The following is a 13430-nucleotide window of genomic DNA, read 5'->3' as shown; positions in this document are numbered from 1 at the left end:
TTGTCCTTTTCATTATGTGAAAGGATGACTATTTGAGCAAGTTGAAAACCAGTTAAGTAATTATATAACATTTATGGTAACAACTGTCAAACTTACTAATTTGTTGTGGTGGTGGTGGCGAAAGATTCCTGGGCTATTACAGTTCTAATTAAATTTATGATTTACCTTATTCAACTGTAGTGTCATTTCTTTTTTGTTTAATTAGGGTAATATTCCTTTTGCTGAAATTGTGTGAAGGAATGTTGTAAAGGCTGTAGAAAATTCCTGCAAAACATTCTAGATATTTGGTGGGTTGATAAATGAAAGGATAAAAAATATATACATACTCTCTAGCTCTGTTCATGTTTTTGCAAATGGCAAGTTTTCCTTCTTTGCAAAAAACATGGAGAGAGCTAGAGAATGTAGTGCTTACCCACATAAATCAGTCAGAGAAAGACAAATACTGTATGATTTCACTCATATGTGGAGTTTAAGAGACAAAACAAATGAGCAAAGGAAAAATAGAGACAGACATAAGCCAAGCAATAGATTCTTTTTTTTTTTAAGATTTTATTTATTCATGAGAGAGAGAGAGGCAGAGACACAGGCAGAGGGAGGAACAGGCTCCATGCAGGGAGCCCGACGTGGGACCCGATCCTGGGACTCCAGGATCACGCCCTGAGCCCAAGGCAGACGCTTAACCGCTGAGCCACCGAGGGACCTCTTCTTCTTCTTCTTCTTTTTTTTTTTTTTGATATTTAAAATTCACTTCAAATATACTCATTTTATTAGAATATTCTTTAGTCAAAATCATTATCTGCCCCTCTTACATACATGATTACATCATCCTGAGATACCATTTGCACTTCCCCATCTGCAAGGTCTAGGAAACGCCCCCAGGATTGAGCAGAAGTTGGCTTCCACCATGTGAGTCCGAGCACCGGGCGTCTCTCCCTTCTTGGATCATGAGGTTTCTCCAGGATCTCAAAGCTGCTCACTATCCTCCCCCAGCTCTTGTCCCAAACACACAACTTGAGGCTTCATTGATAGCAGTTTGCTTCTCAGGACGTTGTAGGATGGCATCTTTCTGAAATTACTTTCCCCCACAAGAGGTAATAGCATGAACTGGTCAGGGTTCTCCTGAGGAACGGAACCCATAGCACAATGGCTCCCATGACTGAGCAGACCGAGAAGTCCATGATGTACAATCACGAGGTGAGACCCAGGAAAGCCAGTGAGTAATTTTCATCTGACTCTGCCCTAGTCTGTCATTGGAGAACCTGGGGACATGCATGTGTAACTGTCTCCAAGGCAGGAGGACATGGATGTTCCAGATCAAGCCTGCAGGCATGAAGAGTGATGGAAGTCTTCATTCTTCCAAGCAATAGATCCTTAGCTGTACAGAACCAACTGATGGTTACCAGGGTGGGTGGGGTGGATGGATGAGATAGGTAATAGGAATTAAAGAGTACATTTGTCCTGATGAGCACTGAGCAATGTACAGAATTATTAAATCACTATATAGTACACATGAAACTAATAGAACAGTGTATGTTGATTGAAATTAAAAGCTTAATGATAATAATAAATAAATAGTTAATACCTCAGGCAGTTGGGGGGGGTGTTTCAAAATGGAATAGAAATGATAACAATGACCTGGCTGTGTAACAGATGAATGACAGAGCCACAATAAAGATGTGAAGAAAGAAACCAAAATAATAATAATAATAGTAAAATATATTTAAAATAATAAAAAATTCTCAAGTTTTCAGGAAAAGATGTCCTTTGTGGAGAATGGAGTTATTCCATAATGAAAAAAATGTTAGTCATACTTTATTTACTTCAAAATGAGAGAATTAAAAATGTTTGACCTGGGTCCTAAAAAAATCCCGTCACCTGTTTTAAAGAACTGGAAGTTACCAGGAATGCTTTCAGCTGAAAGTCACAGTGTTAGAAGCAATTCCTTAGGTTCTAACAGGACGCCTGGAGGCCAGCAAAGAGGAAATCAGGGCCTGTCCTGGGAAAGTCTGAGGCCTGCCCTGGCAGCGCGCCACAAGCCCATCCAACCAACAGGCCCAAGATGGGTGATGCCATGACAGGAAACCCCTGACCGAATAAGGAAGAAAAGCCAGGAAAACTCTGCTTCCAAGAAATCCCTGCCCCCAAGTCATGAATGTCCCTCCTCCCAGTTAATAATCATAAAAGATAGGCACCAGCTCCCCAGACTGTGCGGGGTTCCTCGTCCTCCCTCTCGCTCGAGCTCTCCTGCTTCCACAGCTCGAGTGTACTTTCACTTTAATAAACTGCCTGCTCGTGTCACTTCTCTGCTCCACTGTGTGTCTGTTCTTGAATTCTTTGTCCTGACAAGAGCAAGAAGCTTCGGCAGCATCTTTGGGGTAGCCGGGGTCGGAGCTCCAGGGCCCAGGGTCTCCCTAGTCCAGCCAGCGACAACAGAAAACTCGGGTAGCAACAACTGGAGTAATCGGGTACCTGGTCGCCAGGCCTGCCACAGCAGGGCACAGCAAACGGAAGTTTCTTTTCTTCCTTTTTTTTTAAATTAATTTTTTTATTGGAGTTTGATTTGCCAACATATAGCATATCACCCAGTGCTCATCCCATCAAGTGCCCCCTCCCAGTGCCGGTCACCCAGTCACCCCCACCCCCCACCCACCTCCCCTTCCACCACCCCTGGTTCGTTTCCCAGAGGTAAGAGTCTCTCATGTTCTGTCTCCCTTTCTGATATTTCCCACTCATTTTTCTCCTTTCCCCTTTATTCCCTTTCACTATTATTTATATTCCCCAGATGAATGAGAACATATAATGTTTGTCCTTCTCCAATTGACTTCACTCAGCATCATACCCTCCAGGTCCATCCACGTCGAAGCAGATGGTGGGTATTTGTCGTTTCTAAGGCTGAGGAATATTCCATTGTGTACATAGACCACATCTTCTCTATCCATCATCTGTCGATGGACACCGAGTCTCCTTCCACAGTGTGGCTGTTGTGGACATTGCTGCCACAAACATCGGGGTGCAGGTGTCCTGGCATCTCACTGCATCTGTATCTTTGGGGTAAATGGAAGCTTGCTTTCTCACAAGGTTGGAAGTGTGAGATCAAGATGTGAGCAGCGGTGGCTTTCCTGTGTCTGCTCTCCTGGCTTGTGTGATCCTTCCTCTGTGCTTGAATATCCCTGTGTCCCTTATCGCGTCCAAGCTTCCTCTTCTTATAAGGACACCAGGCACATTGGGTTGGGACCAACTCTAATGGCCTCATTCGAACTGAGTCACCACTTTATTTTTTATTTTTTTAAAAGATTTTATTTATTTATTTGAGAGAGACAGAGCGAGAGTACAAGTGGGGATGAGAGGAAGAAGCCGTCTCCGCCTGAGCAGGGAACCCAAGAGGTGGCTCAATCCCAGGACCCTAGGATGACAACCGGAGTCGAAGGCAGACGCTCAATCAACTGAGCCACCCAGGCTCCGCTTCATCATCACTTTAAAGAACTTATCTCCAAATGTAGCTACATCGCCAAGTACTAGAGATTAGAACTGCAACATACGAATTTTGGGCAGACGAAGTTCAACCACAACAGTATTTAATCATCAAAAAGAGTGAAGTGTGAGATAGGCGGTGCCGCAGCTGGTGCAGGAGGTCAGCAATACCAGAAACAGCTTTCCTGTGTTCCTTGGTGTCTTCACGATCGCGAGATGGCTCCAGTCCCGGGCCCTGCATCTGCAATCAAAAGAAGAAATAGGAAAAGATGATGCCAGTGTTTTCTGTTTGTTTTTTTTGTTTTTGTTTTTGGTGGCAAGAACTGTCACGCAAACTTCCTGGTAGACTTCCTTCTCCACTTCACTAGCCAGGACTGTGCCACACGGCCATTCCCGGGCGCTAAGGAGCCTGAACGTGCTCAATACCTATGTCTGTAGTAGACGTACGAAAGGAAGCAGGGGGATGGGATGCCCTAGGCTCATGCTTCCCTTTCTATATGTGTGTAAAATTTATGGTTCTGGTGCCTTTTGAGAATGGTTTATGCCGTCTAAAAGTTACTATGGTTGAAACATAACATCAAAATGGGAAATTGCTCTTCAATCATTCATACCAACACTATATTATTTTTCACTTATATTTACTTTTCTATAATGCTAATGCCTATGTAAGAAGCATGTATTAATTTTATATTTTTTTAAAGATTTTATTTATTTATCTGAGAAAGAGAGAGCACCAATGGGGAGAGGGCAGAGGGAAAGGGAGAAGCAGACTCTCCACTGAGCAGGGCTTGATCGTAGGATCCCAGGATCATGACCTGAGCCGAAGGCAGATGCTTCACTGACTAAGCCATTCAGGCAGCTCTAGATTTACGTTTTCAAAAAACAATGGATGTGGGGCAGGAATGAACAGAAAGATTCCCAATTTTTTTTTTAAGATTCCCAATTTTAAACCATTTTAAACCAATGTGGGAGGGTGCGAATATGAAAATAACTATACAGCATACATGAACTAGTGACCTGAAAGATCATCTGGTCAAACACCCCTTTTTCTATCTCTAGGAAATCAAAGACCTGGAGACCTCATCAAAGTTGGTCAGCAAATTAGTGCTCAAGTCCCAATGAGAGCCCAGATCTTCCCACGGCCAGTATAGCCCTCCCTCTCCTAACGTAGTCTTCTCTTATGTAAACTAATGTGTTTCGAAACCTGCAGTCTATAGTGTGACAAATGTCTGGCTTCCTTCAAGGGGGGACCTCTTGTCGGGGAGGAGTTCCTGGCAAGTTCCTAGAAAGGCTGGTGGGCTTGTGGGGTTCTCCTCAGTCCCAGCCAGGGCCTCCAACCTTGTGCTCCAGAGCAGGAGTCCCACAGCAGTAGTAAAGGCTGCCCTTCACTGGGTACTTACTATGTGTGCCGGGCACTCAGCTCCACTGTTTTTTAACCTTCACAACAACTATGCAAAAGGAGAGTTCTTAGCCTCATTGTATCATGATGGTATTTTTATTTTTTTTATTTTTTTCATGATGGTATTTTTAAAGGTTCCATTGTATCCCCCCAAAAGACATACTGAAATCCTAATATCTCCCGCTACCTCAGAATGTAATCCTTTTTGAAAATATGGCCATCGCTGAGGTAATTAGTTAAGATGAGGTCCTACTGGAGCTGGATGGGCCCCTGATCCACTATTTCTGTTGTGCTTAAAAAGAGGAGACAGACGCATAGGGAAAAGGTGGCCATGTGGAGACAGAAAGAATGCTAAGGATTGCCAGCAACCGCCAGAATGTAGAAAAGACAGAGAGCATATGGCCTTGCCAACATCCTAATTTTAGATTCCGTCTTCCAGAACTGTGAGGCAACACATTCCTGTTGCTTTAACCTACCCCAGTTGTAGTAGTCTGGTTAGGGCAATCCTTAGAAACTAATACAGACGCTGAGGCTCATTAAGTGGAAAGGATGCACGAATCTGCTCAGCCAGAATGTAACTTGAGGTCCTCCCCATCCAATAAAAGTCATGTTTCTTCTTTCTTCCATATTGCCCATCTAAGCCCACATGAAGGATGAAGGCGGTGCGATATCCCCAACCAGGACGGTGCAGGCAAAGTTGCGAGGGAAGAAGGAGGAGGGCTCTCTGGGAGGGTGTCCCTTCTCTTCTGAAGTTGGCACTAGTGTACGTAGGTGGGCTTGCTCGAAGCAGTAACTATCACACGGGTAACCACAGCTCCACAGTTCAGCTAGGAAATATTTATCCTAGAAATACAAACTGAGTTAGAAAAGGCTTAAGAATAATAATAGATAGTGGCAGAAGACTCGCTCAGGTGAAGAGCTTTGCAAACACCCTCTTGTTCATGAGCTCTCGCTGTGTGAGGCTGGCAGGGCGATGTCGGAGTGTCCCAGGCGAACACTGCTTCTTGCCACCGTTTCTCACGTGAGAACCTGAGGCTCAGAGAGGGTAAGACACTTTCCTAGACACACAACAGGTAAGTAGGGACCCGAGCTTTAACCCGGTGAGCAGACTCTATACCAGGAGCTGCCCTGAGTCATCAGACGGGCTGAGTTCAGGAGGCCCCTTTGAGATGTGAAGGAAGGTCACTTCTGTGAGGACTCCCAGACTAAGACCTCACTATCAGCTTCTGGTAAAGACGCATGCATTGTTGCATAGCCCCAGGAACCTTCCTTAGGCAGAATGACCAGAAGAAAGAAAACGGAAAGACATGACAAATGGGAGGATTGCCTCGGGGGATCCTAGAATGTGGGGAAGAGAGAGACAGGTAGAGGCAGGAGGAAGCCAAGTAGGAAGGAAGTGAAGGTGGTGCCGTCCTCTGGCTGCTGGGCCCAGCGTAGTGAAAAATAACGAGACAGAAGAGCAGAGTATCAGAGGGAAGGGAGGGAAAACCCACTGGGAAGTCATCAGGGGAGACAAAGCATGAGGGGTTGCTGGAGGGGAGGTGGGTGGAAGGACGGGGTAACTGGGTGATGGGCATTGAGGAGGGCACATGGTATGATGAGCACCGGGTGCTTGGGCAACTGATGTACCATTGAACACTACATCTGAACGAATAACGTACTATGCGCTGGCTGATTGAATTCAAATAAATAAGTGAAAAATAACTAGTCCATAAATGTCCTTTGCTTTCAAAGTATCTGACATTTGTTGCTTCGTACCAAGTATCCTGATCTCTTCTGCCCTCCCCCTTCTTGTTCTTCTAAATCTTGAAGTCATGTCAATAGCTGATACCTGGATGGAAGTAGTTGTGGGCATAAGAAAGAGATGCCGTGCTCAGATGGACCAGTACCCGTAGAGGAAGACGTGTGAGTGTTGGGGAGCTGTGTTCTATTAGCAGTTGAGGTGCCTTTTCAATTTGTCAGTAATTTCCAAATCCTTCCTCAGAAATTCATGCTAATCTTAAAAAGACTACCTCATTCTTTTTTTTTTTAACAATAACCTTTATTATTATTATTATTTTTTATTTACGATAGTCATACAGAGAGAGAGAGAGAGGCAGAGACACAGGCAGAGGGAGAAGCAGACTCCATGTACCGGGAGCCCGACGTGGGATTCGATCCTGGGTCTCCAGGATCGCGCCCTGGGCCAAAGGCAGGCGCCAAACCGCTGCGCCACCCAGGGATCCCAGACTACCTCATTCTTATGTTCTCTACCCTTTTCCATAATGAACTCAGATCAGCCTACAGAGAATTTTGACTCAGGGTCTCTTCCGAAACCATAATATTTGAACACAAATACTGATCGGTGAGCATAAGTATTTTCCCACTTATAATAAGAAAAAAAAAAAGAAAAGAAAGAAAATAAGGAAAGAAAAAGATTTGGGAAACTTCCTCTGGTGAGTGGATTTCCCTCCATCTGTTATGCTCTCTCTCTCTCGCTCTCTCTCTCTGGACATTTTCATTTTTCTGCTTTTTCAGACATCACAGAACAGAAAAGAAACTTATCTCGTCTAGGACAAGACACCCACCCACACACTGAGGACTGTGAGAGGGGGTGTAGTTAATCATTTCAGAGAGAAACTTTTCTCTGAGGAAACCAGAGAGAGAAGAGGTTCAAGTCTTTGCTCGCTGGATATTCACAAAATGAAATTGGAGAATTTGTATCCACAAGGCCAAGGGAGAAAGCGAAATATTGGAAGGACAGCCACATGGAATATCCTACCAATCTGTGTCTTTCATGACCCCATTGCCCTTCTCCATGTTTCTGGAAACCCAGATTTTGGGGGAACTTTTTAAGGGTTGATGGGGGCAAAGGGATGTGGAAAAAACTCTTGCAATCAAGTAGCAGTTTTGCATTTTGGACCTCAGACCTGTGTGGACAATAAACGACACTTTCTTTCTACAACTAGAATCAATTTTTCTTTGTGCCCATTTCACACTAGTTGGCAAAAACTTACTTCTAGCCAACCTAAGCCTCTCCCCACCCACAGGCTTGTGCTTAAGCATGAAAGCCACGCTCTTTTTATGGCCCTGTACAACCTCGGTGCCACTGTCAGGTGTACAGGAAATCCCTCTACTAGCCAGGTATCCTGGCTGCTGGTACCGTGGCTGGAACACCATGAACTGCATCGGGCCATCTTCCCGGACATGCCATTTTTACTTTCGCTTTCTTGGTAATTCCATTTTCACCCTGGGGCCATTTCTCACTCCACACCGCGGCCGTACTAGGAGTCATCTCGGGCTTCAGAGGAAAGTTACTCAGAACATAAAAGGCAATGAGAACTCGATGCCTGTGTTGCTCTTTGAACCTATAAGGAGAAAAAAAAGTTCTTAAGCTGCTGCCAGCCAGGGTACCTGCGTGGTCCAGGGGTTGAGCTCCTTGCAGGGGGCCTGCTTCTCCCTCTGCTTGTGTCTCTGACTCTCTCTGTGTCTCTCATGAATAAATAAATAAATAAATAAATAAATAAATAAATAAATAAACAAACAAACAAATAAATAAATAAAATCTTAAAAAAGAAATTGCTGCCAGACTATTGGATTATTTTAAATTTATTTTAAAACATTTTTTAGCTTTTATTTAAACTCCAGTTAATTAACATACAGTATAATATTAGTTTCAGGTATACCATATAGCAATCCAATGCTTCCATATGACAGCTGGTGGTCGTCACAGCCGCACTCTTTAATCCCCATCACCTATTTAACCCATCCCTCACACATCTGCCCTCTGATAACCATCAGTTGGTTCTCTATAGCTAAGAATTGGTTTCTTGGTTTGTTTCTCTCCTTTTTTCCCATTTGGTCATTTGTTTTATGTCCTCGATTCCACATATGAGTGAAATCATATGGTATTTTTCTTTCTCTGACTGACTTATTTCATTTAGCATAATACATGCTGGCTCCATAATACATGCTGGCTCCATCCATTCTTTCAAATGGCAAGATTTCATTTTTTATGGCTAAATACTATTCCATTGCATATATATACACCACATCTTCCTTATCCATTCATCAGTAAATGGGCCTGGGCTTTTTCCATAACTTGGCTACTGTTGATATGCTGCTATAAACATTAGTGTGCAAGTATCCCCTCAAGGTAGTATTTTTGTATCCTTTGGGTAAATGCCCAGTAGTATAGTTGCTGGGTTGTAGGGTAGCTCTATTTTTAACTTCTTGAGGAGCCTCCACACCGTTTTCCAGAGTGGCTGCATTAGTTTGCATTCCCACCAACAGTGCAAGAGCGTTTTCCTTTCTCCACATCCTCGCCAACACTTGTTGTTTCTTGTGTTTTTTATTTTAGCCACTCTGAGAGGTGTGAAGTCATATCTCATTGAAGTTTTGATTTGCATTTTCCTGATCTTTTCATGTGTACCTTGGCCACCTAACTGTCTTCTTTGGAAAAATGTCTACTCTTGTCTTCTGTCCATTTTTTAATTGGATTATTCATTTTTTCGAGTACTGAGTTTTAGAAGTTCTTTATATTATTTGGATACTGATCCTTTATCAGATATGTCATTTGCAAATTTATTCCATTCTATAGGTTGCCTTTGAGGTTTGTCAATTATTTCCTTCACTGTAAAGCTTTTTATTTTGATGGAGACATATCTATAAAAAATGTTACTATAGACAATGTCAGAGAAATTACTATGTTATTTTTCTAGAATTTTTATGGCTTCAGGTCTCACATTTATGTTGTTAATACATTTTGAATTTATTTTTGTGTATGGTGTAATAAAGTGGTCCAGTATCTTTCTTTTGCATGTAACTGTCCAGCTTTCCCAGTATCATTTTAAAAAAATATTTTATTTATTTATTCATGAGAGATGCACAGAGAGAGAGGCAGAGATGTAGGCAGAGAGAGAAGCAGAGAGAGATGCAGTGAGAGAAGCAGGCTCCACCTAGGGAGCCCGATGTGGGCCTCAATCCTGGAACTCCAGGGTCAGGCCGTGGGCCAAAGGCAGACGTTCAACCGCTGAGCCACTCAAGTGTCCCAGTACCATTTTTTGAAGAGATTTTTCTCCATTATATAATCTTTCCTCTTTCATCAAGAATTGATTTGACCATATACTTGTGGGTTTATTTCTGGGTTTTCTATTCTTTTTCATCAACCTATGTGTCTATTTTAATGCCAACACAATACTGTTTCGATTACTAAAGTTTTGTAATGTAACTTTAAGTCTGGAATTGTGATAACTCAAGTTTTGTTTTTCTTTTTCAAGATTATATTGGGTGTTCAAGTCTTTTATGGTCCCCTACAAATTTCAGGATTGTTTGTTCTAGCTTTACAATGTCAAGTGGGACTCTTTGAATGTAAAAGAAAGATCATAAGTACGAGTAGGAAAGTAGGAAGCACAAAAGTAGTAAAATGAAGTATATCTATAAAAATTGGTCAAGGGACTCACAAAATTAAAAAATGTAAATTATGACACAATAAATCTAAAATATGGTTGGAAGAGGAGTAAAGAGTGAGTTCAAACTTAAGCAACAAATTAATAGAGACTGATATTTGCAGAGGATGTTATATGAAAATGTAATGGTAAACACAAATCAGAAACAATAATAAAATGCACAAAATAAAGAGAAAGGAATCCAAGCACATCACTAAAAAGCCAACAAACTATGAGAGAAGACAGCAAAAAAATACATAAAATAAATTTATAAAAAAAATAAAAAAGTAAAAATAAACTTTATTTTAAAAAATATCTTATTATTTATTCATGAAGGACACACACACAGAGAGAGAGGCAGAGACACAGGCAGAGGGAGAAGCAGGCTCCACGCAGGAAGCCTGACACAGGACTTTATCTCAGGACCTCAGGACCATGCCCTGGGCCGAGGCAGGTGCCCAAAGCGCTGAGCCACCCAAGCGTCCCCAAAATAAACTTTAAAGCAAAGACTATGACAAGAGACAAAGTAGGATACTATGTCAAAATAAAGGGGACAATCTAACAAGAAGATATAACAATTGTTAACATTATGCACTCATCATGGGAACACTCAAATGCATAAAACTGTTAATAACAAACATAAAGGAATAGAATAGAATAGTAATAGATAGTAATAGAATAATACTAGGGGAGTTTAACATTCTATTTACATCAATAGACAGATCATCAAAGCAGAAAATCAATTTAAAAAGTTGCTTTGAATGACACACAGGATCAGTGGATTTAACAGATATATTCTGAACAGTCCATCCTAAAACAGCAGAATACACATTCTTTTCAAGTGCATGTGGAACATGCTCCCGAATAGATCACTTATCAGGCCACAAATCAAGTCTCAACAAATTCAGGAAGATTGAAGTCATACCATGCATCTTTTCTGACCACAACATTATCTAAAAATCAGTCACAAGAGAAAGTCTGGAAAGTGTACAAATACAGGGAGGTTAAATAATACACTACTAAAGAATGAAAGGGTCAATTAAAACATCAAGGAAGAAATTAAAAATTACATGGAAACAATGAAAATGGTAACACAACAGTCCAACATCTTAAGAGACGTGGCAAAAGCAGTTCTAAGAAGGACATTTACAGCAATTCATGCCTACCTCAGGAAGCAAGGAAAAGCTAAAATAAACAACTAAATCTTACACCTAAAGGAGCTAGAAAAAAGAACAAACAAAACCTAAACCCAATAGAAGGAAATAATAAAGATAAGGGCATAAATAAATAATATAGAAGCAAACAAACAAATAAACAACAACAAAACCCCAATAGAGCAGATCAGTGAAATCAGGAGTGGTTCTTTGAAAATGGCAATAAGTTCATTAAACCTCTAACCAAACTCACCAAAAAGGGGGGGGGGGGGACTCAGATAAACAAAATCATAAACAAAGAAGAGAAATGACAACACCACTGAAATACAATTACAAGGGATTGTTAAGCACATATATTACAAACCATATGCTAACATATGTAACCTACCAAACCTGAAGCAGAAGTAAATAGAAAATTTCAACAGACCAATTATCTGCAGTGAAATGGAATCAGTAATCAAAAAATTCCCAACAAACAAAAGTCCAGGATCAGACAGCTCCACAGGTGGATACTACCAAACATTTATTTATTATTATTTTTTTACTACCAAACATTTAAAGAAAAATTGATACCTATTCCTGAAAATTTCTAAAAAATATGAGAAAGAAAAACTTCCAAATTAATTGTATGAAGCCGACATTACTATGATATCAAAACCAGATTTTAAAAACACCACACAAAAGAGAGATAGAGAGAGAGAACCACAAGCCAGTAATCTAACATAGATGCAAAAATCCTCAACAAAACACTAGGAAACTGAATTCAACAGTGCAGTAAAAACATCATCACCACAATCAATTGGATTCATTTATTCCTGGAATGCAAGAGTGTTTCAATATTCATGAACCAATCAACATGATACATCACATCAGTAAGATAAGGTATAAAAACTCTATGGTCATTTCAATAATGCAGAGAAAGCATTTGGCAAAATACAACATCCATTCACAAAGAACTTGGTAAAAAAAATAAAGGTTATGATTCTCATACTAATTCCAAAGTGATTGAGCGAAGAAGGAGATAATCCACCATCTCATCCTTGTGACAAAGGCTTTAATTCTATTGGGTTTTGTTCTTTTGTTATTAGAGGGAGACGGATCCTTTTCCTCCTAAGGTACTTAAAAAAAAAAAAACACACAAAAAACAAAAGCTTGGGTACCTGGGTGGTCCAGTCTGTTAAGTGCTGACTCTTGATTTTGACTCAGATCATGATCTCAGGTCAAGCCCCAAGTCAGGCTCTGCATTCAGCGAGAGTCTGCTTGAAGTTCTCTCTCTCTCCTTCCTCTCACTTGCTCTCTCTCTTTCAAATAAATAAATAAATAAATAAATAAATAAATAAATAAAATCTTAAAACACAAATGCTAACATCCAATAATAACAACAATAAAAATAGCCCTTAAAGTTGCTTTCATCCCTGGAACATAGCTGTATAGAGGTAAGATCCGTTAGAACACCAAGAAGTCAACCTGAGGACTGGGAGAAAGATCTCCATGGTTGAAGGGGGACAGCATGGAGGTGCAAGGTGGGCTCCATGCTGGGTACAGAGCTTGAGCTCACAACCATGGGATTGCAACCTGGGCTGAGATCAAGAGTCAGATGCTTGATCAGCTAGGCCACCCAGGTGTCCCTTTCCAGGCTTATTTTAACAAACAAATCAAAAGCACATCTAGTTAAAGTTCTAAAAAATCCCCATAGCAAGGAAGGAGGAACTTGCAGAGGGTTAACCAGTGGGAAAAAGCAGCCAAAATGCAATATCAGAGTGCACACAGCATACACCAGAAACACTTCCTGAAGTACAAGGCCCTGGAGACTGTAAAACCCCTTTTGAGATAACATTACTCTCAGGTGCAGGAAACATAGCAATCTTTCAAAACATGAAAAAGACAGAAACTAAGTCAAAATGACAAGATGGAGAAATTCTCTCCAAAAGAAGGTCAGGAAGATATTGTACACAGGGACTTGCTCAAGAGATATAAGCA

The sequence above is a fragment of the Nyctereutes procyonoides genome, unplaced genomic scaffold (assembly GCF_905146905.1).
Source record: "Nyctereutes procyonoides isolate TBG_1078 unplaced genomic scaffold, NYPRO_anot_genome, whole genome shotgun sequence".
In the NCBI taxonomy this organism is placed as follows: domain Eukaryota; kingdom Metazoa; phylum Chordata; class Mammalia; order Carnivora; family Canidae; genus Nyctereutes; species Nyctereutes procyonoides.
The sequence above is the reverse complement of the archived record's forward strand: the minus strand, read 5'-3'. Positions refer to the sequence as shown.